Source organism: Cherax quadricarinatus, chromosome 8 (assembly GCF_038502225.1).
Source record: "Cherax quadricarinatus isolate ZL_2023a chromosome 8, ASM3850222v1, whole genome shotgun sequence".
Taxonomy (NCBI): Eukaryota; Metazoa; Arthropoda; class Malacostraca; order Decapoda; family Parastacidae; genus Cherax; species Cherax quadricarinatus.
In genome coordinates this window covers 5,015,035-5,039,433 of record NC_091299.1, presented here as the reverse complement: position 1 = coordinate 5,039,433, position 24,399 = coordinate 5,015,035, and the positions used below count along the sequence as shown (strand labels likewise).

At 40.0% G+C, this 24,399-nt stretch overlaps 1 protein-coding gene across 1 annotated transcript in view; it reads right to left on the bottom strand.

The window, feature by feature from the left end:
- Nucleotides 1-24,399, bottom strand: part of LOC128685185 (insulin-like growth factor 1 receptor) — a 124,740-nt gene that overhangs the window by 76,613 nt on the left and 23,728 nt on the right. Inside the window, exon 3 of the mRNA XM_070082791.1 lies at nucleotides 22,091-22,155. The gene's annotated coding sequence lies outside the window, so the exon portion shown is untranslated. The remainder of the gene's footprint in view (nucleotides 1-22,090; nucleotides 22,156-24,399) is intronic.

Genomic DNA, 24,399 nt, shown 5'->3' with positions numbered 1-24,399 from the left:
TTTAGCGGTATGCGAGGCAAAATCTTAGCGATAAAACGTATCGGTATGTGGATTTAACGTTATGTAAGGCCAACGGTATGTGGGGGTCCACTGTATAATTATTGGCCGCTTCTGATCACTCGATGATACAGTGGCTGTTAATTCGGTGATCAGCCATTTGGGATGCGTCCGTTCACCGGCTGGGACCGCTTGCGCGTCAGTCTGGCTTTGTCTCTTGGTGTGTGAGGAGCCTTCTACTCATACATCCAAACATTTTGCTTGTTTTCCATTGTTTTTAGTGGGGTTTTTTTGCAGTGCAACTATGAAATAAGTAACCATGGCTCCAAAAAAAGTTCCTAGTAAAATTCCTATGGTAAAGAAAGTGAGAAACACCATGGAATTTAAGCGTGAAGTGTAGCAGGCATGCAAGGAGTGTAGCAGGCATGCAGGGAGTGTAGCAGGCATGCAGGGAGTGTAGCAGGCATGCAGGGAGTGTAGCAGGCATGCAGGGAGTGTAGCAGGCATGCAGGGAGTGTAGCAGGCATGCAGGGAGTGTAGCAGGCATGCAGGGAGTGTAGCAGGCATGCAGGGAGTGTAGCAGGCATGCAGGGAGTGTAGCAGGCATGCAGGTAGTGTAGCAGGCATGCAGGGAGTGTAGCAGGCATGCAGGGAGTGTAGCAGGCATGCAGGGAGTGTAGCAGGCATGCAGGGAGTGTAGCAGGCATGCAGGCAGTGTAGCAGGATTCCAGAAGCGAGTGTTAGTCTTCACTAAAGGTATATAATACTGATTTAATTGTTAAAAAATAATTTTTTTTTGTGAATATTTTTGTCTGGAACGGATTGATTGTATTTCCATTAATTCTTATGGGAAATGTTAATTTGGTTTTCAGACATTTTGGTTATAGGCTGACCTTCTGGAACAGATTACGGCTGATAACCGAGGGTCCACTGTACACAACACACAAACATGATAAATACACCCCGCAATAGAAAAAATTAACAAATACGAGATGTTGTAACCAGACAACTTGTATAAGTGACGGCAAGAATGATGTTTTCTCTAGTCCAACATCAGAGAAAATGTGTTACTGGGGGTAACTGTAGAAAATTATTCCTTTCATATGCCTTCAATCAGTGTCATTTCTTCTAAAAATGGCATTACACGAGAATGGGAGTGTTCCTCTATTTATTCTACTGTATCAATGTAGAGACAACTTGTACACAAACCAGATATGTAAGCGTGGTTTGTTTACAAATTGCACGTACACCTGGTTTGTTTACATAATTATGCCTCCCAGGCTACCATACATACGCCACTTGATTTCTTACAATAAATACTACTCATCTCACCCTAGATTAAGACTACAATTATTTTAAGGTAAGTAATGAGTGTACTATATGTGCATTTTATATTTTTATTGCTTTTTTAATGCCTAATTCTATTGTTAACTTAATATAAGTTAGTGTAAACTTGCTATCTAGTACAGTGGTACCTCAGGATACGAACAGCCCAAAACTCAAACAATTATGCAAGTGTATTAATTTAAGTGCTTTTGTAAGTGCATTTTTGGGGGCACTGTATTTATATGCATTTACAGGTGGAAAAAAAGGGTGTTCCACTTTATGGCGATAGCCTGGAACCTAACCTGCCATATAAGTGGGGCCCTACCTGTACCTTTATTTTTTTGGATGTGCCAAAGTATTGGTACTGGTATCCATGGGCATCGGTAACTAGTACCAACTAATGAAAATGAAATGAAAAATGTTTATTTCCTTGCAAAGTTTACAGTGTGTGGTTTATGTATTACAAAATATTAATTACAAAGAAAGTCACTACCATGCCTAGGCATTTTGGGCAGACTAATCTTAATTCTTACTGAATGAATTCAGATATTTAGGAGTGGATGTGTCAGCAGATAGATCAATGAAAGATGAGGTGAATCATAGAATGATGAGGGGAAAAAGGTGAGTGGTTCACTTAGGAGTCTGTGGAGAAAAATATCATCCATGGCAGCAAGAAAGGAAAATGTATGAGAGTATAGTGGTACCAACATTCTAATATGGGTGTGAAGCATGGGTGGTGGATGTTGCAACAAGAAGGCTGGAGGCAGTGGAGATGCCATGTCTGAGGGTAATGTGTGGTGTGAATATAATGCAGAGAATCTGTAGTTTGGAGATTAGGAAGTGTGAGATTACCAAAACTATTATCCAGAGAGCTGAGGAGGGGTTATTGAGATGGTTTGGACATGTAGAGAGGATACAAGGAAATAGAATGACTTCAAATGTATAAATCTGTAGTGGAGGAAAGGCTGGGTAGGGGTCGGCCTAGGAAAGATCGGAGGGAGGGGGCAAAGGAGGTTTTGTGTGCGAGGGGCTTGGACTTCCAGCAAGTGTGTGTGTGTTAAACAGGAGCGAATGGAGACAAATGATTTTTAGGACCTAACTTGACGTGCTGTTGGAGTGTAAGCAAGGTAACATTTATGGAGGGATTCAGGGAAACCAGCAAGTTGGACTTGATTCCTGGAGATGGGGAGTATGGTGTCGGCACTCTGAAGGAATGGTGTTAATGTTGCAGTTTTATAACTAGTGTAAGTATGCCTCTGGCAAGACAGTGATGGAGTGAATGATAATGAAAGTTTCTCTTTTTCAGGCCACCCTGCCTTGGTGGGAAATAGCCAATGTGTTAATAAAAAAAATAAATATATACATGTATATACAGTGTCAGCTCGCCTTACGAGTGTCCCAACATGTGAGTTTTTCGAGATACAAACCATTGCTCAGTCAGTTATTTGCTCTGAGTTACGAGCCAACATCCGAGTTATGAGCAAGCTTCCCCCTCAACCCACAACCTGCACACCTCGCTTGTTTATCTATGATTTCATGCTTTAATTCCATGGACATCATCCTCTTTTTTTCTCAGCACTGTCCTTTGCACTTACTTCCTTAGGACCCATGGTTAGAAAAAAGAAATTTGGCAAAATATCTGCACAAAATGCAATTAAACACGAGAGAAATGCTTCCACAGCGATGTAAACAGTGCACTGAGTTGGCGGCGTTCTGAAGCTCCTCATTATTATTAACCCTTTGACTGTCGCGGCCGTATATATACGTCTTACGAGGTACCGTGTTTGATGTATATATACTCATAAATTCTAGCGGCTTCAAATCAAGCACGAGAAAGCTGGTAGGTCCACATGTGAGAGAATGGGTCTGTGTGGTCAGTGTGCACCATATAAAAAAAAATCCTGGAGCATGCAGTGCATAATGAGAAAAAAAACTACGACCGTTTTTTTTTAATTAAAATGCCGACTTTGTGGTCTATTTTCGTGTAGTATTTATGGTTGTATTCTCGTTTTCTTGGTCTCATTTGATAGAATGGAAAACATGTTATAGAAATAGAGGTGATTTTGATTGATTTTACTATAAAAAGAACCTAGAAATGGAGCTTAAAGTAGGGGAAATGTTTGATTTTTGCCAATGTTCAAAAGTAAACAAATGATTCCATTGTCCAATAAATGTCCAACTAGCCATTCTAATATGCAGTCATGAATGGGTTGATGTTATTAATACAATTATTACAGTATTGCAGTAGTCTGCATAATAGTAAGTCTTCTATTTTTTGTTTGAATAAAAATTCAAAATAGAAAGCAAGAGTAATAACAGAGGGGCCTGGAGACATGACTGATGAGCAAAGAAAATGTTATTTTAGAGCCAGGAATGTCTGCATTGTTCATTCTGGACCTTATTTTTTAGTTTTCGTGAAATTGACCAAATTGCAAATTTCTGACCACATTATTAGGTAGTTGAAATCGGTAAATGGGCAGCTTCTTGTACTCAATCGATAGAAAAAATGGAGTTCTAAAGAAATAGCTATGAGTTTGGGCAACTGGAACAATGGAATTAGTCGAAAATAGGGCTCAAAGTGGGCGAAATCGCCGATTTGTAAACAGCGCCGAGGTCGCTAACTTCGTGAGAGCATAATTCCGTCAGTTTTCCATCAAATTTCGTTTTTTTTGGTGTCATTACAATCGGGAAAAGATTCTCTATCATTTCATAAGAAAAAATAATTTTTTTTTTTTTTTTAAATTTTGTGACACCAGGAGACACCTCAGGATTGGGGGTTGCGACAGTCAAAGAGTTAATTTAGGGAACTGAAGCTCACTCATTATTATAAATTTAGGGAACTGGAGCACAGATCCAATTCCCTAGATTAAAAGCCCCTCACCAGCATCAAGGAACCTTAATGCTGGTGAGGGGTTCTTGATCTGGGGAATTGGATCTGTGCTCCAGTTCCCTAAATTAATAATAATGATAACTGTAGTAGTAATAAAAATAATGAGCGAGTTGCAGAACATCGCCGCTAGGTGGCGCAGCAAATGCCACATCAGCTGAGCTGTGCATGTGTTTATGTTGCCGTGGAAGAAATTCTCATGTTATTATTGCCAATTTTTTTTTTCTAACCATGGGTCCTTAGAAAGTACAGTAGAATTTTGGTTTTCGTTTGGGGTGATTTTCGTTGAATTCAATTTTCGATGACTTTTTTCATCAAAATTTTGTCCCAGTTTTTGTTCATCACCTCAGTTTTCATCAAGTTGAATGATACACCTGCACCCACACAAAGCATCCCACACATTCTGAGTCAGTCTGGCTTTGTTTCTCGTTGGTAGAGGGCAGTAGTGATGGTGGTAGAGGGTGGTAGTGATGGTGGTAGAGGGTGGTAGTGGTTGTGATGGTGGTAGTGGTTGTGATGGTGGTAGAGGGTGGTAGTGATGGTGGTAGAGGGTGGTAGTGATGGTGGCAGAGGGTGGTAGTGATGGTGGCAGAGGGTGGTAGTGATGGTGGCAGAGGGTGGTAGTGATGGTGGCAGAGGGTGGTAGTGATGGTGGCAGAGGGTGGTAGTGATGGTGGCAGAGGGTGGTAGTGATGGTGGCAGAGGGTGGTAGTGATGGTGGCAGAGGGTGGTAGTGATGGTGGCAGAGGGTGGTAGTGATGGTGGCAGAGGGTTGTAGTGATGGTGGTACAGGGTGGTAGTGGTTGCAATGGCAGTAGTGATTGTGGTAGAGGGTGGTAGTGATGGTGGTAGAGATAACCTCTCCCCTCCTTGCTGTTTTCTATACACCAACAAGAGTCTTCAATAATGGTAAAAACTGACGTTAAATGTCCATTTATCAATTTCATTAGTCCTTTATATTTATTCCTCATTGTTTTCTGTATGTAAAACTATAGTTATTCTCTATAAAATGTATTTTTTAATACTTTTGGGTGTCTGGAACGGATTAATTGGATTTATATTATTTCTTATGGGAAATATTGCTTCAGTTTTTGTCGAATTCGGTTTTTGTCAGACCTTCTGGAATGAATTAATGACGAAAACTGAGGTTCCACTGTAAATGCGAAGGACAGTGCTGAGAAGAAAAAGAGGATGATGTCTATGGAATTACAGCATGAAATCATAAACAAGCAAGGTGTGCAGGTTGTTTGTGAGGCAGTATGAGCTAGTAGCCTATCTTCCACCCTCCACCTCTGCCAGCATATGTATACTTTATAAAACCAGTTTATTTCTTTACATTCTCTATAATGTTTTTTATAAATATTTCTTATTTATAAATACACTGTTTCAGTGTTTTCCTTATAAAACTAGTGATCTAGTGCAGTTAGCCTCACAAACATTATTTTCTCTTATAAGAGCATGGAAAAATATAGTCAACAGGAGCGGGAATGGCTGCCACTACCACTAGTCATATGACATATTTTATTTATTATAGAGTATATATATATATATCATGTTTCTATGTTGTTTATATTGTATATTATGTCATATTAAATGAAATGTGATAGATAATTAAGCTGTAGAGTTGATATTAGCATCATATTGAAATATTCTGTCCTGTCTCCCGAGAGCAGGAATTCCCCTGTAATGGATTAATGGCATTTCAATTAATTTAAATGAGGAAAATTGATTTGATATACGAGCAGAATGAGTCACAAGCTAGGTCACAGAACGAATTAAACTCTTAAGTCGAGGTTCCACTGTATATGGCATAATTTTTTTTTTATTTTGGTCTTCAAACCATATGTACAAGGAATACTTCTAGTATTACAATTGTTTCAGAATATAATACTCCTCAAAACATGGAAATAGGTCACACAGTTTGACTTTACTGGGTTATCCTGGATTAAATATACTTAGTGTGCTTTGTGGTTGAACTGCAATCGTAGTATCATAAAATTGTAATAAATTTGTAAATGTCATTTTTATGCCACTTGCACACCCAGTTTGCTGGAAGGAAAGCTGGTGGAGGAACAACAGCTCCTGATTTTATTGTTTACTTCTGATAATTACGTGTACTAGTATGTAGCACACCTGGCATGAATGATTAACCATGATGCACTGTCTGGACCCTCTTGGTCTTAGATTTTTTTTTTTTTTAAATGCATGAATGGATTGTAGAAGGCCTAAACACTTGTGATGAGGTCAAAAATATTGGAAGGTGGCAGATTTGAAGATTGGAAAAATTGTGGGTACTGGTACACTTGACAGTTAAAAGGTTAACAGGTTGCCATTGTGGGCTAAAGAAGTTTAACACAAAGGCCTGTGAGTCTGTAAACAACCAAAGAACACAAAAAGCAGCGACACTTGCACTTCATTTGGATGCCATGATAAATATCCAGAGAAGAGATGGGGTGATGAAAAAGAGGGGAAAACTAAGCGATGTATACTGAACAAAAATCAAACTATGCATCCAGATATAGTGACTCGCATGGCAGGCTGTTTGTTTACATCCCTTCACCCTAATCCGGATTTGCCGGATTCGTCCAATGACCGGATTCAAACAAATTCGTTGATAACAAGGTATCCTCTGACTGGTTTCATTAACTGACGGGGTTTTAAGCACCCTTATCAAACACCCAAACAGTAACTACAACAAATAGATACAATACAGATAAACAATCTACTGTTAAGGTGATTATTAGTAAAAAAAAAAATAACCCAAACAGTAACTACAACAAATAGATACAATACAGATAAACAATCTACTGTTAAGGTGATTATTAGTAAAAAAAAAAAAATACAGTGATCCATCAACTGGATTCGTCCAGATTCGCCGGATCCACTAATTGGATTTGTCCGGATTTGGATGGATTCAATGGTTTCGTAGGAGATTAAGCCAAATAGGAAGAACTGTTACAAAAAATTAAATACTTCAAGGAATTATAGACTGGCTAGCTAGGAGAGTTGTCAAGTATTGTAAGATGACCACCACCATGAAGATCTGTGTAGTCTGCAGAAAGGTTAAGGGATGAAAATAGGCCTGGGTTGCTTGCCATCTCTGTGGTCAATGATCCCTTGGTATATGCAGGGATTTTAAACCAGTGACCACACTTGACAAACTTGGATGTTTTTGGGTCTGCCCAAATGACATACACCTGTATGAGGAAATGACATCTACATTAAAAGACAAGAATACCAATAAAAAATCCTTCTTGAAAGACATGTCAGCATGGTATGACAGCTAGGAAAATAAGGTGGGTGGTAGGGACAGGGCTGTCTTGGACATTGCTCCTGAGGGTGCTAGTGCTGTCCTGGAGGACAGTACTGAGGGTGCTAGTGTTGTCCTGGAGTTAAGTGCTCCAGAGGGTTCTACTGATGTCTTAGAAAACAGTGCTCATGAGGATACTAGTGTTGTCTTGGAGGACACTGAAGACAACATTATTCAGTCCACAGAGGTTCAAAATAGAGATACTGCTGGAGATGGATCAAAATGGATGATGCCTCAGGAAATAGTGTCGACACACTACCAGCAAAACTTGGTGGAAGCACTGATGTCCATACAGGGGTGAAAGATAGGGAGGAAGCAGGAAAAATAAATGCACAAGCAGCAAATGCAGCTACAATAAATCCTAGCAACCAGAATTACAATCTATGTAAATATTATGCCTTGGGTATCTGCAAGCACGGTATATCTGGTAAAACAGGTGGGACGTGCACCTTTGACCAACCCAAAAAATGCCACACCCACATGACAACAGGAGAGTGCAACTTCCCCTCCTACAACTTATTTTACCCAGAAATGTGTCACTTATCAATCCATGAAAGAAAATGCTACAATGCATACTGCCAGGCACATCATCTAAAGGGGACTAGAAGATTCAGACGAGCCAGACTATGGGAAATAAAAGAGATGAGCCACAACCTCTCCAGGGACAGAGGGTTTTTAGGGCCAGGAGGAAAAAAAGACTGGCAAGAAATGACAATAATCCTACACCAACTGAAAACACTTCTGAAGCAGAGGCACGGACATTGGCCTCTACTCCAGAACAACAGATATTAGAGCTAGCAAATAAAACCCCCCTAAATTCCACCAATACAATGACATTTGTCTTTGCATAAATACAGGGTCTAAAGCCATCAAAAAACAACAAAATTCCTTACATCAAGGGACTGCTCACGGAGTCAAGTGCAATGTTTGCAGCATTCACAGACACCCACATAAAGGATCATTATGACAACAAAACATGGATCCCAGGTTATAATCTAATACGATGCGACAGACTAAACAGGCAACAAAGGGGGAAGGGGGGTTGGCCTGTATGTCACAGAGTGGCTCATTTGCACAGAACTACTAAACACCTCAAATGATGTAGTTGAAGTTTTGGCAGTAAAGACTGAAAACCAAAACCTTGTCATTGTGGTAGTATACAAGCCTCCAGATCCAACTTCCCAGTAATTTCAGGAGCCTGGTCTAGGGGGTGGCCCGGTGGCCTGGTGGCTAAAGCTCCCGCTTCACACACGGAGGGCCCGGGTTCGATTCCCGGCAGGTGGAAACATTTCGACACGTTTCCTTACACCTGTTGCCCTGCTCACCTAGCAGCAAATAGGTACCTGGGTGTTAGTCGACTGGTGTGGGTCGCATCCTGGGGGACAAGATTGAGGACCCCAATGGAAATAAGTTAGGCAGTCCTCGATGACGCACTGACTTTCTTGGGTTATCCTGGGTGGCTAACCCTCCGGGGTTAAAAATCCGAACGAAATCTTATCTTAAAATCTCCCAACTCCTGCCCCAAACATCTTACTATTAGGAGACTTCAACTTGAGACACCTAAAATGGAGGAGTATAGCAAACAATGTTTTCAGCAGAGATCACCCCAGGAGGAAGCTCAGATGAAAATTCACACACATACGAACTATTAAATCTCTGCAACAAATTCACCTTAAACCAGCAAATAGTAGAGCCTACAAGACTAGAAAATGCACTGGACCTCATCTTCACTAACAGTGACGATCTGATACGTAATATAACTATCCAAGACAATACACTCGGATCACAACATAATAAAGGTGCAGACATGTATGCACAGGCCTCCTGACCAGCAAAATATGAGCAGTCATGAAGGTCTCGGTTAGCTTATGAGAGGTTTTTACAAAGCAGAAGTGTTGTAAGAAAAGCAGAGTATATGGAGAGTAAAAGAAAGGTGAAGAGAGTGGTGAGAGAGTGCAAAAGGAGAGCAGATGATAGAGTGGCAGAGGCACTGTCAAGAAATTTTAATGAAAATAAGAAAAAAATTTGGAGTGAGTTAAACAAGTTAAGAAAGCCTAGGGAACAAATGGATTTGTCAGTTAAAAACAATGTAGGGGAGTTAGTAGATGGGGAGAGGGAGGTATTAGGTAGATGGCGAGAATATTTTGAGGAACTTTTAAATGTTGAGGAAGAAAGGGAGGCGGTAATTTCATGCACTGGTCAGGGAGGTATACCATCTTTTAGGAGTGAAGAAGAGCAGAATGTAAGTGTGGGGGAGGTACGCGAGGCATTACGTAGAATGAAAGGGGGTAAAGCAGCTGGAACTGATGGGATCATGACAGAAATGTTAAAAGTAAGGGGAGATATAGTGTTGGAGTGGTTGGTACTTTTGTTTAATAAATGTATGAAAGAGGGGAAGGTACCTAGGGATTGGTGGAGAGCATGTATAGTCCCTTTATATAAAGGGAAAGGGGACAAGAGAGATTGTAAAAATTATAGAGGAATAAGTTTACTGAGTATACCAGGAAAAGTGTACGGTAGGGTTATAATTGAAATTATTAGAGGTAAGACAGAATGTAGGATTGCGGATGAGCAAGGAGGTTTCAGAGTGGGTAGGGGATGTGTAGATCAAGTGTTTACATTGAAGCATATATGTGAACAGTATTTAGATAAAGGTAGGGAAGTTTTTATTGCATTTATGGATTTAGAAAGGGCATATGATAGAGTGGATAGGGGAGCAATGTGGCAGATGTTGCAAGTATATGGAATAGGTGGTAAGTTACTAAATGCTGTAAAGAGCTTTTATGAGGATAGTGAGGCTCAGGTTAGGGTGTGTAGAAGAGAGGGAGAATACTTCCTGGTAAAAGTAGGTCTTAGACAGGGATGTGTAATGCCACCATGGTTGTTTAATATATTTATAGATGGGGTTGTAAAAGAAGTAAATGCTAGGGTGTTCGGGAGAGGGGTGGGATTAAATTATGGGGAATCAAATTCAAAATGGGAATTAACAGTTACTTTTTGCTGATGATACTGTGCTTATGGGAGATTCTAAAGAAAAATTGCAAAGGTTAGTGGACGAATTTGGGAATGTGTGTAAAGGTAGAAAGTTGAAAGTGAACATAGAAAAGAGTAAGGTGATGAGGGTATCAAATGATTTAGATAAAGAAAAATTGGATATCAAATTGGGGAGGAGTAGTATGGAAGAAGTGAATGTTTTCAGATACTTGGGAGTTGAAGTGTCGGCGGATGGATTTATGAAGGATGAGGTTAATCATAGAATTGATGAGGGAAAAAAGGTGAGTGGTGCATTGAGGTATATGTGGAGTCAAAAAACGTTATCTATGGAGGCAAAGAAGGGAATGTATGAAAGTATAGTAGTACCAACACTCTTATATGGGTGTGAAGCTTGGGTGGTAAATGCAGCAGCGAGGAGACGGTTGGAGGCAGTGGAGATGTTCTGTCTAAGGGCAATGTGTGGTGTAAATATTATGCAGAAAATTCGGAGTGTGGAAATTAGGAAAAGGTGTGGAGTTAATAAAAGTATTAGTCAGAGGGCAGAAGAGGGGTTGTTGAGGTGGTTTGGTCATTTAGAGAGAATGTATCAAAGTAGAATAACATGGAAAGCATATAAATCTACAAGGGAAGGAAGGCGAGGTAGGGGTCGTCCTCGAAAGGGTTGGAGAGAGGGGGTAAAGGAGGTTTTGTGGGCAAGGGGCTTGGACTTCCAGCAAGCGTGTGTGAGCGTGTTAGATAGAAATGAATGGAGACGAATGGTACTTGGGACCTGACGATCTATTGGAGTGTGAGCAGGGTAATATTTAGTGAAGGGATTCAGGGAAACCGGTTATTTTCATAAAGTCTGACTTGAGTCCTGGAAGTGGGAAGTACAATGCCTGCACTTTAAAGGAGGGGTTTGGGATATTGGCAGTTTGGAGGGATATGTTGTGTATCTTTATACGTATATGCTTCTAAACTGTTGTATTCTGAGCACCTCTGCAAAAACAGTGATTATGTGTGAGTGTGGTGAAAGTGTTGAATGATGATGAAAGCATTTTCTTTTTGGGGATTTTCTTTCTTTTTTTGGGTCACCCTACCTCGGTGGGAGACGGCCGACTTGTTGAAAAAAAAAAAAAAAAAAAAAAATATGAAGGTCTCTTCATGAAATTCAATTTCAATAACAAAAACATACAATGGGATCAAGTAAAACATGTCCTATATGAAACAAGCTGGGAAGATATCCTAAACATGGACCCGAACATTTGCCTTGAAAAAATGAATTCTATGGTTGAAAATGAATTCTATGGTTCCTGAGATCTGCTCAAGACACGTTCCATTAAGAAAAAGGAAAAGAAGATGTAAACTAGAAAGAGAGAAGTTCCCTATACAGACAAAGGCGAAGAATCACAGAGCTGCTGAGTGGGGCCAATATATCTGAATTACGAAGGGAGGCACTAGTCAATGAAATTGCAAATATTGAACTTAAGCTGAAGGAATCTTAAGGGAGACAAGAATTACAGGAAGAACTAAAACTCATACAGGAAATTGAAAAACCCAAAATACTTCTTCTCTTATGCCAAATCTAAGGGTAAAACAACATCCAGTACTAAGCCCCTGCTTAGGAGAGATGCAACATACACAGATGACAGCCAAGAAATGAGTGAGTTACTAAAGTCCCAATATGATTCAGTGTTCAGCAAGCCACTGCCCAGACTAAGGGTCGACAATCCAAATGAATTATTTATGAACGAAACCCAAAATTTGGTCATCTCAAAAATCTTGGATATTATTCTAACTCCACAAGACTTTGAAGAGGCAATAAATGACATGCCCATGCACTCTGCCCCAGGCCCAGACTCATGGAACTCCGTGTTCATCAAGAATTGCAAGAAGCCTCCATCGCGTGCCTTCAGCATTTTATGGAGAGGGAGCATGGACACAGGGGTCACTCAACACAAACTAAAAAAACAGACATAGCCCCACTCCACAAAGGTGGCAGTAAAGCAATTGCAAAGAACTACAGATCGACAGCAGTAACATCCCATATCATAAAAATCTTTGAGAGGGTTCTAAGAAGCAAGATCACCAACCACCTAGATACCCATCAATTACACAACCCAGGGCAACACGGGTTTAGAGTAGGTCACTCCTACCTGCCCCAGCTACTGAACCACTATGACAAGGTCCTGGATGCTGTAGAGGATAAACAAAATACAAATGTAGTATACACAGACTTCGCAAAAGCTTTCGATAAGTGGGACCATGGTGTAATAGCACACAAAATGCGTGATAAAGGAATAACGGAAAAAGTTGGTAGATGTATCTACAACTTCCTGACAAATAGAACAGAAAGAGTAACAGTAAACAGAGTAAAGTTCCAGGCAGCCACAGTGAAAAGCTCTGTTCCACAAGGCACAGTACTCACTCCCATTCTATTCCTTATCCTCATTTTTGACAGACAGAGATGTAAGCCATAGCTCCGTGTCTTCCTTTGCGGATGACACCTGGATCACCACGGCAGTGACCTCCATCTAAGACACCATGAGACTCCAAGCTGACATCAACCAAGTCTTCGAATTGGCCACTCAAAACAATATGAAGTTCGAGGAGAAATTTCAACTACTCATATGGGGAAACTTGATAAAATTCAAAATATTTCAGGGTATATGACAAATTCTAACCATACAATATAGCGAAGAAGTAATGTGAAGGACCTGGGAGTGATAATGCCAGAGGATCTCGCCTTCAAAGACCACAACAATGTATCTACCTCATCCGCTAGGAAAATGATAGGATGGATAATGAGAACCTTCAAAACTAGGGATGCCAAACCCATGATGATTCTCTTCAAATTGCTTTTGCTCTCTAGGCTGGAACACTGCTGTACACTAACAGCCACCTTCAAGGCTGGTGACAATGCAGACCTGGAGAGTACACAAAGAACTTTCACAGCACACACAAGTACTATAAGGCACCTACACTACTGGGAACGGTTGAAGGTCCTTGAGCTGTATTCCCTCGAACGCAGGTGAGAGATACATGATAATATACACTTGGAAATTACTAAATGTAAAAGGAGAAACTTTCATTTTTCCTTTTGGGCCACCCCACCTCGGTGGGATACGGCCGGTGTGTTGAAAGAAAGAAATATACACTTGGAAGGTTCTGGAGGGAGTGGCACCAAACCTGCACATGAAAATCACTCCCTATGAAAGCAAAAGACTCGGCAGGAGATGCAACATTCCCCTGATGAAAAGCAGGGACTCCACAAGTGCACTGAGAGACAACACAATAAGTGTCTGGGGGTCCAACACTATTCTATTGCCTCCCAGCATACGTAAGGGGGATTACCAATAGACCCCTGGCTGTCTTCAAGGAGGCACTGGACAGGCACCTAAAGTCAGTACCTGACCAACCGGGCTGTGGTTCGTACGTCAGCTTGCGTGCAGCCAGCAGTAACAGCCTGGTTGATCAGACCCTGATCCACCATGAGGCGTGGTCTTGGACCGGGCCGTAGGGGCGTTGAACCCCAAAACCCTCTCCAGGTAAACTCCAGGTCTCTAAAATCCTTCTGTTGCATTGCATAAGACAATGAATATGTCCACTGTGTAATGGGGGGTTTCCTGCCTGCTTGCCATAGTGCTCCTTAATGGAAATATATGCCAATTATGGCAATGAATTCCAGTCCGGCACATCTTAATGAAAATGGGAAGTTTATGCTGGAAATGATAAGCGCTATTTAAAATGCAGTATAGATAATACATATTTTAAGAAAAAGAGGATAAATAAGTATACAATATATGATGAAGGGTGTAATGACAGTCATTTGTTAGACTACGTATTGGTAGATAAAAGTGTGTTGCACACCTGGCATTAACATGTACATATTTGTAGAGGGGCCAAAGATACATTAGATCACTTTTTAGTTGTAGCTACAGTGAGAGTAAAAGGTAGACAGGATACAAGGAATATAGAAGCAGCAAGTAAGAGAGGTGAAGGTTTAAAAACCAAAAGAGGAGGCAGTTAGGGTAAGATATAAATAACTACTGGAGAATAGATGGGCTAGTGAGAGTAAGTAATGGGGTTGAAGATGCTTGAGGTAGGTTTAAGTATGTAGTGTTAGTGTTCAGCAGAAGTTTGTGGTTTCAGGAAAGTGGGTGCGGGAGGGAAGAAGAAGAGCGACTGGTGGAATGATGTAGAGAGAGAGTAGTAAGGGAGAAAAAATTGGCATATGAGAGAGTTTTTACAAAGTAGAAGTGATGCAAGGAGAGAAGAGTATATGGAGAGAAAAAGAGAGGTTAAGAGAGTGGTGAAGCACTTTAAAAATAGAGCAAATGAGAGAGTGGGTGAGATGTTATCAACAAATTTTGTTGAAAATAAGAAAAAGTTTTGGAGTGAGATTAAGAAGTTGAGGAAGCCTAGGGAACAAATGGATTTGACAGTTAAAAATAGGAGAGGAATTGTTAAATGTTGATGAAGATAGGGAAGCTGTGATTTTGTGTATAGGGCAAGGAGGAATAACATCTTGTAGGAGTGAGGAAGAGTCAGTTGTGAGTGTGGGGGAAGTTCGTGAGGCAGTGGGTAGAATGAAAGGGGGGTAAGGCAGCTGGGATTGATGGGATAAAGATAGAAATGTTAACCCTTAAACTGTCCAAACGTAGATGTATGTTTGCTCCGTTAGTGCTCCAAACGTAGATCTACGTTTTATTTTTCCTGCCTCCAAATCTGGCATGATTATGCCAAGATGCCTGGTCAGTACAGAATTGGTCTTAACACTCAGTGTGTGCAGTATTAAAAAAAAATCCTGGACCACTGAGTACCTTGTGGGAGCACCAGCAAAACTGAGCACCAGCTAGAGCAAATAGCATGGTAAACACCAAGGATTCACTGATGTCATGTCATATTAACACTCCCCTTGTAAGAGGAAAGTTATGGATGTGGCCACAAGTGATCAAGGAAATATCAAAAACCTTTATAATAACCCATGTGTAACATTTATGCAACATCATTTCATTTTTGATACTACTAGCTGTGTGTCTGTCTGTATCTGTATCTGCCTATATCTCTGTCATATGTACACTTTTTTTTTTTTTTTTTTTTTTTTTTTTCAACAAGTCGGCCGTCTCCCACCGAGGCAGGGTGACCCAAAAAAGAAAGAAAATCCCCAAAAAGAAAATACTTTCATCATCATTCAACACTTTCACCACACTCGCACATTATCACTGTTTTTGCAGAGGTGCTCAGAATACAACAGTCTAGAAGCATACACATATAAAGATACACAACATATCCCTCCAAACTGCCAATATCCCAAACCCCTCCTTTAAAGTGCAGGCATTGTACTTCCCATTTCCAGGACTCAAGTCCGACTATATGAAAATAACCGGTTTCCCTGAATCCCTTCACTAAATATTACCCTGCTCACACTCCAACAGATCGTCAGGTCCCAAGTACCATTCGTCTCCATTCACTCCTATCTAACACGCTCACGCACGCTTGCTGGAAGTCCAAGCCCCTTACCCACAAAACCTCCTTTACCCCCTCTCTCCAACCCTTTCGAGGACGACCCCTACCCCGCCTTCCTTCCCCTATAGATTTATATGCTTTCCATGTCATTCTACTTTGATCCATTCTCTCTAAATGACCAAACCACCTCAACAACCCCTCTTCTGCCCTCTGACTAATACTTTTATTAACTCCACACCTTCTCCTAATTTCCACACTCCGAATTTTCTGCATAATATTTACACCACACATTGCCCTTAAACAGGACATCTCCACTGCCTCCAACCGTCTCCTCGCTGCTGCATTTACCACCCAAGCTTCACACCCATATAAGAGTGTTGGTACTACTATACTTTCATACATTCCCTTCTTTGCCTCCATAGATAACGTTTTTTGACTCCACATATACCTCAACGCACCACTCACCTTTTTTCCCTCATCAATTCTATGATTAACCTCATCCTTCATAAATCCATCCGCCGACACGTCAACTCCCAAGTATCTGAAAACATTCACTTCTTCCATACTCCTCCTCCCCAATTTGATATCCAATTTTTCTTTATCTAAATCATTTGACACCCTCATCACCTTACTCTTTTCTATGTTCACTTTCAACTTTCTACCTTTACACACATTCCCAAACTCATCCACTAACCTTTGCAATTTTTCTTTAGAATCTCCCATAAGCACAGTATCATCAGCAAAAAGTAACTGTGTCAATTCCCATTTTGAATTTGATTCCCCATAATTTAATCCCACCCCTCTCCCAAACACCCTAGCATTTACTTCCTTAACAACCCCATCTATAAATATATTAAACAACCATGGTGACATTACACATCCCTGTCTAAGACCTACTTTTACCGGGAAATAGTCTCCCTCTCTTCTACACACCCTAACCTGAGCCTCACTATCTTCATAAAAACTCTTTACAGCATTTAATAACTTACCACCTATTCCATATACTTGCAACATCTGCCACATTGCTCCTCTATCCACTCTATCATATGCCTTTTCTAAATCCATAAATGCAATAAAAACTTCCCTACCTTTATCTAAATACTGTTCACATATATGCTTCAATGTAAACACTTGATCTACACATCCCCTACCCACTCTGAAACCTCCTTGCTCATCCGCAATCCTACATTCTGTCTTACCTCTAATTCTTTCAATTATAACCCTACCGTACACTTTTCCTGGTATACTCAGTAAGCTTATTCCTCTATAATTTTTACAGTCTCTTTTGTCCCCTTTCCCTTTATATAAAGGGACTATACATGCTCTCCGCCAATCCCTAGGTACCTTCCCCTCTTTCATACATTTATTGAACAAAAGTACCAACCACTCCAACACTATATCCCCCCCTGCTTTTAACATTTCTGTCATGATCCCATCAGTACCAGCTGCTTTACCCCCTTTCATTTTACGTAATGCCTCACGTACCTCCCCCACACTTACATTCTGCTCTTCTTCACTCCTAAAAGATGGTATACCTCCCTGACCAGTGCATGAAATTACTGCCTCTGTTTCTTCCTTAACATTTAAAAGTTCCTCAAAATATTCTCGCCATCTACCTAATACCTCCATCTCCCCATCTACTAACTCCCCTACTCTGTTTTTAACTGACAAATCCATATTTTCCCTTGGCTTTCTTAACTTGTTTAACTCACTCCAAAATTTTTTCTTATTTTCATTAAAATTTCTTGACAGTGCCTCTCCCACTCTATCATCTGCTCTCCTTTTGCACTCTCTCACCACTCTCTTTACCTTTCTTTTACTCTCCATATATTCTGCTCTTCTTATAACACTTCTGCTTTGTAAAAACCTCTCATAAGCTACCTTTTTCTCTTTTATCACACCCTTTACTTCATCATTCCACCAATCACTCCTCTTTCCTCCTGCACCCACCCTCCTATAACCACAAACTTCTGCCCCACATTCTAATACTGCATTTTTAAAACTATTCCAACCCTCTTCAACCCCCCCATTACTCATCTTTGCACTATCCCACCTTTCTGCTAATAGTCGCTTATATCTCGCCCGAACTTCCTCCTCCCTTAGTTTATACACTTTCACCTCCCTCTTACTTGTTGTTGCCACCTTCCTCTTTTCCCATCTACCTCTTACTCTAACTGTAGCTACAACTAAATAATGATCCGATATATCAGTTGCCCCTCTATAAACATGTACATCCTGGAGCCTACCCATCAACCTTTTATCCACCAATACATAATCTAATAAACTACTTTCATTACGTGCTACATCATACCTTGTATATTTATTTATCCTCTTTTTCATAAAATATGTATTACTTATTACCAAATTTCTTTCTACACATAGCTCAATTAAAGGCTCCCCATTTACATTTACCCCTGGCACCCCAAATTTACCTACTACTCCCTCCATAACATTTTTACCCACTTTAGCATTGAAATCCCCAACCACCATTACTCTCACACTTGAGTCAAAACTCCCCACGCATTCACTCAACATTTCCCAAAATCTCTCTCTCTCCTCTACACTTCTCTCTTCTCCAGGTGCATACACGCTTATTATAACCCACTTTTCACATCCAATCTTTATTTTACTCCACATAATCCTTGAATTAATACATTTATAGTCCCTCTTTTCCTGCCATAGCTTATCCTTCAACATTATTGCTACTCCTTCTTTAGCTCTAACTCTATTTGAAACCCCTGACCTAATCCCATTTATTCCTCTCCATTGAAACTCTCCCACCCCCTTCAGCTTTGTTTCACTTAAAGCCAGGACATCCAGCTTCTTCTCATTCATAACATCCACAATCATCTCTTTCTTATCATCTGCACAACATCCACGCACATTCAGACTTCCCACTTTGACAATTTTCTTCTTCTTATTCTTTTTAGTAATCTTTACAGGAAAAGGGGTTACTAGCCCATTGTTCCCGGCATTTTAGTCGACTTTTACAACACGCATGGCTTACGGAGGAAAGATTCTTATTCCACTTCCCCATGGATATAAAAGGAAAATTAATAAGACCAAGAACTATTAAGATAAAATCAAAGAAAACTCAGATGAGTGTGTATGAATAAATGTGTATATGTATGTGTAGTGTGACCTAAGTGTAAGTAGAAGTAGCAAGACATGCCTGTAATCTTGCATATTTATGAGACAGACAAAAGACATCAGCAATCCTACCATCATGTAAAACAATTACAGGCTTTCGTTTTACACTCACTTGGCAGGACGGTAGTACCTCCCTGGGTGGTTGCTGTCTACCAACCTACTATCTATGTACAATTGTACATAGTGTAAATTACCTAGGATAACCTAAAAATTCCAGGCAAAGTGCAAAACAGTGCTTGTAGATAGAAGACGTAACATCCATGACTGGCAACTCAGTGGCAAGTAATACACATTTTCACTTCAACAGGAATCAGACATGACTACTGCATCATGTGTAATACCTGCTGGTTTACGAGCCGCTCTCTAAGACAGAGACAAGCAGACAGAAATGCACACACACAGGCAGATAGAAAGACCGAGACACACAGGCAGACAGAAAGACCAAGACACACAGGCAGAGAGAAAGACCAAGACACACAGGCAGAAAGAAAGACCAAGACACACAGGCAGACAGAGAGACACACACACAAGCAGACAGAAAGATAAGCAGAGATAGAGAGAGAGACACAGACAGATAGATAGACATGTATGAAGACATACATGTTTGAATGTAACAGTGTAAACAAAGCCAGGGTTTCCTGAAGCAGGGCACTATCATTGTGTAACTCCACTGCTTACCCTGTCAGCAGTTTAGCAACATTCGTCATAAACACCATGCTTCAAGAAGTTTCATATATACTCCAGCATGTCTAAAATATTGCTGAGACCTATAAATACTTTGTAGATATTTCTAGACAATAATAAATAACCAAGGCAGGTGAAAATGTACACCTGCATGTGTGACTGACTATTTGAGTACTATTTCAGTACCTAATATTAGTGTCAGAACAAAGATTGGCTATGAAATCACAAGAACTATTATAAATTGTAATTATCAAAACAAAAATTATATAAATTAAAATAAAAACAAGAAAAAAAGATATATTGGCAACACTTCTGCAAATAGCAGGACTCCATGTTGCTGTCAGGTGAGCATCCAGAACCAACTTCACCGTCTTATATCTCAGTAAGTACTAGTCCTAAAATTTTGTTTTGGTCTTACAACACAGAAAATTGCCCTCTTTAAAAGCAGGTGGGGATATAGTTTTGGAGTGGTTAGTGCTATTATTTAAGAAATGCATGGAAGAGGGTAAGGTACCTAGGGATTGGCAGTGTGTGCATAGTTGCTTTGTATAAAGGTAAAGGGGATAAAAAGAGTGCAAAAATATAGGGGAATAAGCCTGTTGAGTATACCTGGAAAGTGTATGGTAGAGTCATTATTGAAAGAATTAAGAGTAAAACAGAGAGTAGGATAGCAGATGAACAAGGAGGCTTTAGGAAAAGTAAGGGGTGTGTAGACCAAGAGTTTACAGTGAAACATATAGATGAACAGTATTTAGATAAGGCTAAAGAGGTTTTTGTGACTATGCATTTAGAAAATGTGTATGAAAGAGTGGATAGCAGGGCAATGTGGCAAATGTTGCAGGTGTATGGAATAGGAGGTAGGTTACTGAAAGCAGTGGAGTTATTACGAGGATAGTGAGGCTCAGGTTAGAGTATGTAGGAGAGAGGGAGATTATTTCCCAGTAAAAGCAGGCCTAAGACATGAGATGTCACCGTGGTTGTTCAATATACTTATAGATGGGTTTGTAAGAGAAGTGAATGCTCAGGTGTTGGCAAGAGGTGTGGGGTTAAAGATAAAGAATTTAACACAAAGTGGAAGTTGTCACAGCTGCTCTTTGCTGATGACACTGTGCTTTTAGGGGATTTTGAAGAGAAGTTGCAGAGGTTGGTGGATGAATTTGGTAGGGTATGTAAAAGAAGAAAATTAAAAGTGAATATAGGAAAGAGTAAGGTGATGAGGATAACAAAAAGATTAGGTGAAGAAAGATTGGATATCAGATTGGAGAGAAGGTGATGAGGATAACAAAAAGATTAGGTGAAGAAAGATTGGATATCAGACTGGAGAGAGTATGGAGGAGGTGAATGTATTCAGATATTTAGGAGTGGACGTGTCAGCAGATGGGTCTATGAAGGATGAGGCGAATCACAGAAATGATGAGGGGAAAAGGGTGAGTGGTGCACTGAGGAATCTGTGGAGACAAAGAACTTTGTCCATGGAAGCAAAGAGGGAAATGTATTAGAGTATAGTTATGCCAACACTCCTATATGTGTGTGAAGCATGGGTGGTGAATGTTGCAATGAGGAGAAGGCTGGAGGCAGTGGAGATGTCATGAATGAGGGTAATGTGTGATGTGAATATAGTGCAGAGAATTCGTAGTTTTGAAATTAGGAGGTGGTGCAGAATTACCAAAACTATTATCCAGAGGGCTGAGGAAGGGCTGCCGAGGTGGTTCAGACACGTAGAGAGAATGGAATGAAACAGAATGACTGAGTGTGTATAAATCTGTAGTGGAGGGAAGGTGGGGTAGGGGTAGGCCAAGGAAAGGTTGGAGGGAGGGGGGGTAAAGGAGGTTTTGTGTACAAGGGGCTTGGACTTCCAGCAAGCATGCCTGAGTGTATTTGATAGGAGTGAATGGAGACAAATTGTTTTTAATACTCGACGTGCTATTGGAGTGTGAGCAACGTAACATTTATGAAGGGATTCAGGGAAACCGGCAGGCCGGATTCGAGTCCGGCCTGCTGGATGTAGTGAATGATGATGAAAGTGTTTCTTTTTCAGGCCACCCTGCCTTGGTGGGAATCGGTCTATGTGTTAATATAAAAAAATTAAAAACATGAGCTACGATAGTGTGCAAATGGTGATTTATGTCAGAAAACAATGTGCAAATAATGTTATAACAAGTGAAGCTTCAAAGTCAAGTCAGGAAAGCATTGTCAACATACTGTTGCAAAATAGAAAACGTTTGTCATAATTCACTTACCTCAGTACTAAATTAGTGTATTTGTCAATGTCTGCATAATATAGCTGCACTGACCTCAATCTGGTAGCGAGAAAATTGATGAAGGTTGGTGATGTTTAGTCTGTCTTCCTTGTTCTTGCCTAGGCAGAATTCAAGCAATTAATGAAACACTGTAAAATCTTCCAAAACAATTTAGTACAGTTCAAATTCAACTATTTTTTTCATACTGATATATATTTCTACATTAGAAAGCCAAAAGCCAGGCAACACTTGAAATCTGTTTTTACATATACTGCATATGAGATTTAATAGCCAATTTGTAATTACAGAAGACATCCATCTGAAAACGAGATGGATGGATGGAGCAAATTTATGACACTTCAATGCAAATTTTTTTCAATTCTTATATTAATATTAATAATGCTCTTGATAATTTACATTATAGATGTTGTTTCTTTTTTATCTAGAAATGTGTGGAGAAGGTTCATGATGTCCTCCCACACCTAGATGAATAGCGAGGCTTAAACCCCCTCAAACATTTGTACAGAGGAACCCCGGCTTACGAGTGCCCCACCATGTGAGTTTTTCAGGATATGAGCAGTCACTCGGTCGATTTTTTTGCTTCTGTATATGAGCGAAATTTCAGGATGCAAGCGGACCTCAAGGGAAGTTCCTCGATGCTGGTGAGGGGCTCTTGCTCTTGATCTAGGGAATTTGATCTCAATCATTTGTTGGACTTTCTTATTGAAACTTGGGCAATGTATGAGGGAAAGACGCTTCTTAATGTACACCAAATTTGAAAGAAATTGGACCATAAATAACGGAGTTCACTTCTCAGCCATTAGCTGCCCCTTTGCAGTATATGTTCATATGGTTTTTACGGTTGTATTCTCTTTTTTTTTTTTTGTCTCATTTGATAGAATGGAAGATATATTACAGAAATAGATATGAATATGATTTTGATTGATTTCATGACAAAAAGTACCTTGAAATTGAGCTCAAAGTAGCAGAAATGTTCAATTCTTTGGTGATGTTCAAGAGTAAACAAATGACATCATCGTCCAATACCTGTCCAACTGGCCAGTCCAATACACAGTCATGAATGGGTTGACATTATTTATACAATTATTACAATAATGCAGTAGCCTGCATAACAGTTAATCTTCTATTTTTTTGTATGAATAAAAATTCAAAATGGTAAGCAAGATTTATTATTATAAGAATACGTACGTACTAATAATAACAATAATAATACGTGTAATATAATATACGCGATATAAATAATTACAAAAATACATACATACTAATAAATAATAATAACAATAATACGTATATAATATAATAATACGGTGGACCCTTGGTTAACGATGCCATCGGATACTGATGTGTTTTTGCGTCAAAATATTGGCTCACCTTAAAATGAAAACCTTGGTTAGGGACATTTGTCCAGAACATGTCCGCGCAGCCTGAGCCACCCGGCCACTCTACGTACAGCCAGTGTGCCATTGTATTTATTCTTCCTGTCTCATTGTTTTCTGTGCAGAAAAATGTATATTTCATGTAAAAAAAAAAATGTTTTTAATACTTTTGGATGTCTGAAACGGATTAATTGGATTTCCATTATTTCTTATGGGGAAAATTAATTCGGATAAAGATAAATTTAGTTAAAGATAAGCTCTCTGGCAGTGGGCCATGCTACTACCCATGCTGCTAACTCAGCACAGCCACAACTACCCTCAACCAACCCAACACTCCCACAACCACAACCTGTAAATATCCAGTACCCACCAGCAGACCACATCTGGGATTGGCAGCAAGGTGACAATTTTATTCTCAATCCCCATCACTTTGATGAAATACAAAGTGGAATACGGTCATCATGTACACTTGGGAACAATGCCACTGAAATGGAATGCTTTCAGTTACTCTTCGATGAACCCCTGATGGAAATTATTGTCAGGGAAAGCAATACATACTTTGAGTACACCATGGCAAACACAATTCTTTCACCAAGATCATGCCTACACAAGTGGAAGGATAACTGTGACAGAAATGTATCTGTTCTTTGCCACAATAATGCTTATGCCACTTGTGTATAAGCACGGTGTTAACACAATGGTTGACAGACCACCTGAATTCAACCCTAGCTTTTGGTGATATTATGCCAGTGAACAGATTTATGCTACTATTACGTATGTTACACTTCTCAGACAAAAAAAGGCCTGACAGAAGCGACAGGTTATATAAGATCAGGAATGTGTTTATGTACCTGAAACAAAAGTGCTGTATGAGTTTTTATCCCTTCAAGAAGCTTGTTATTGACGAGTGTTTGATTTTGTTCAAAGGCAGACTCTCATTCAAGCAGTACATACCAAGCAAGAGGA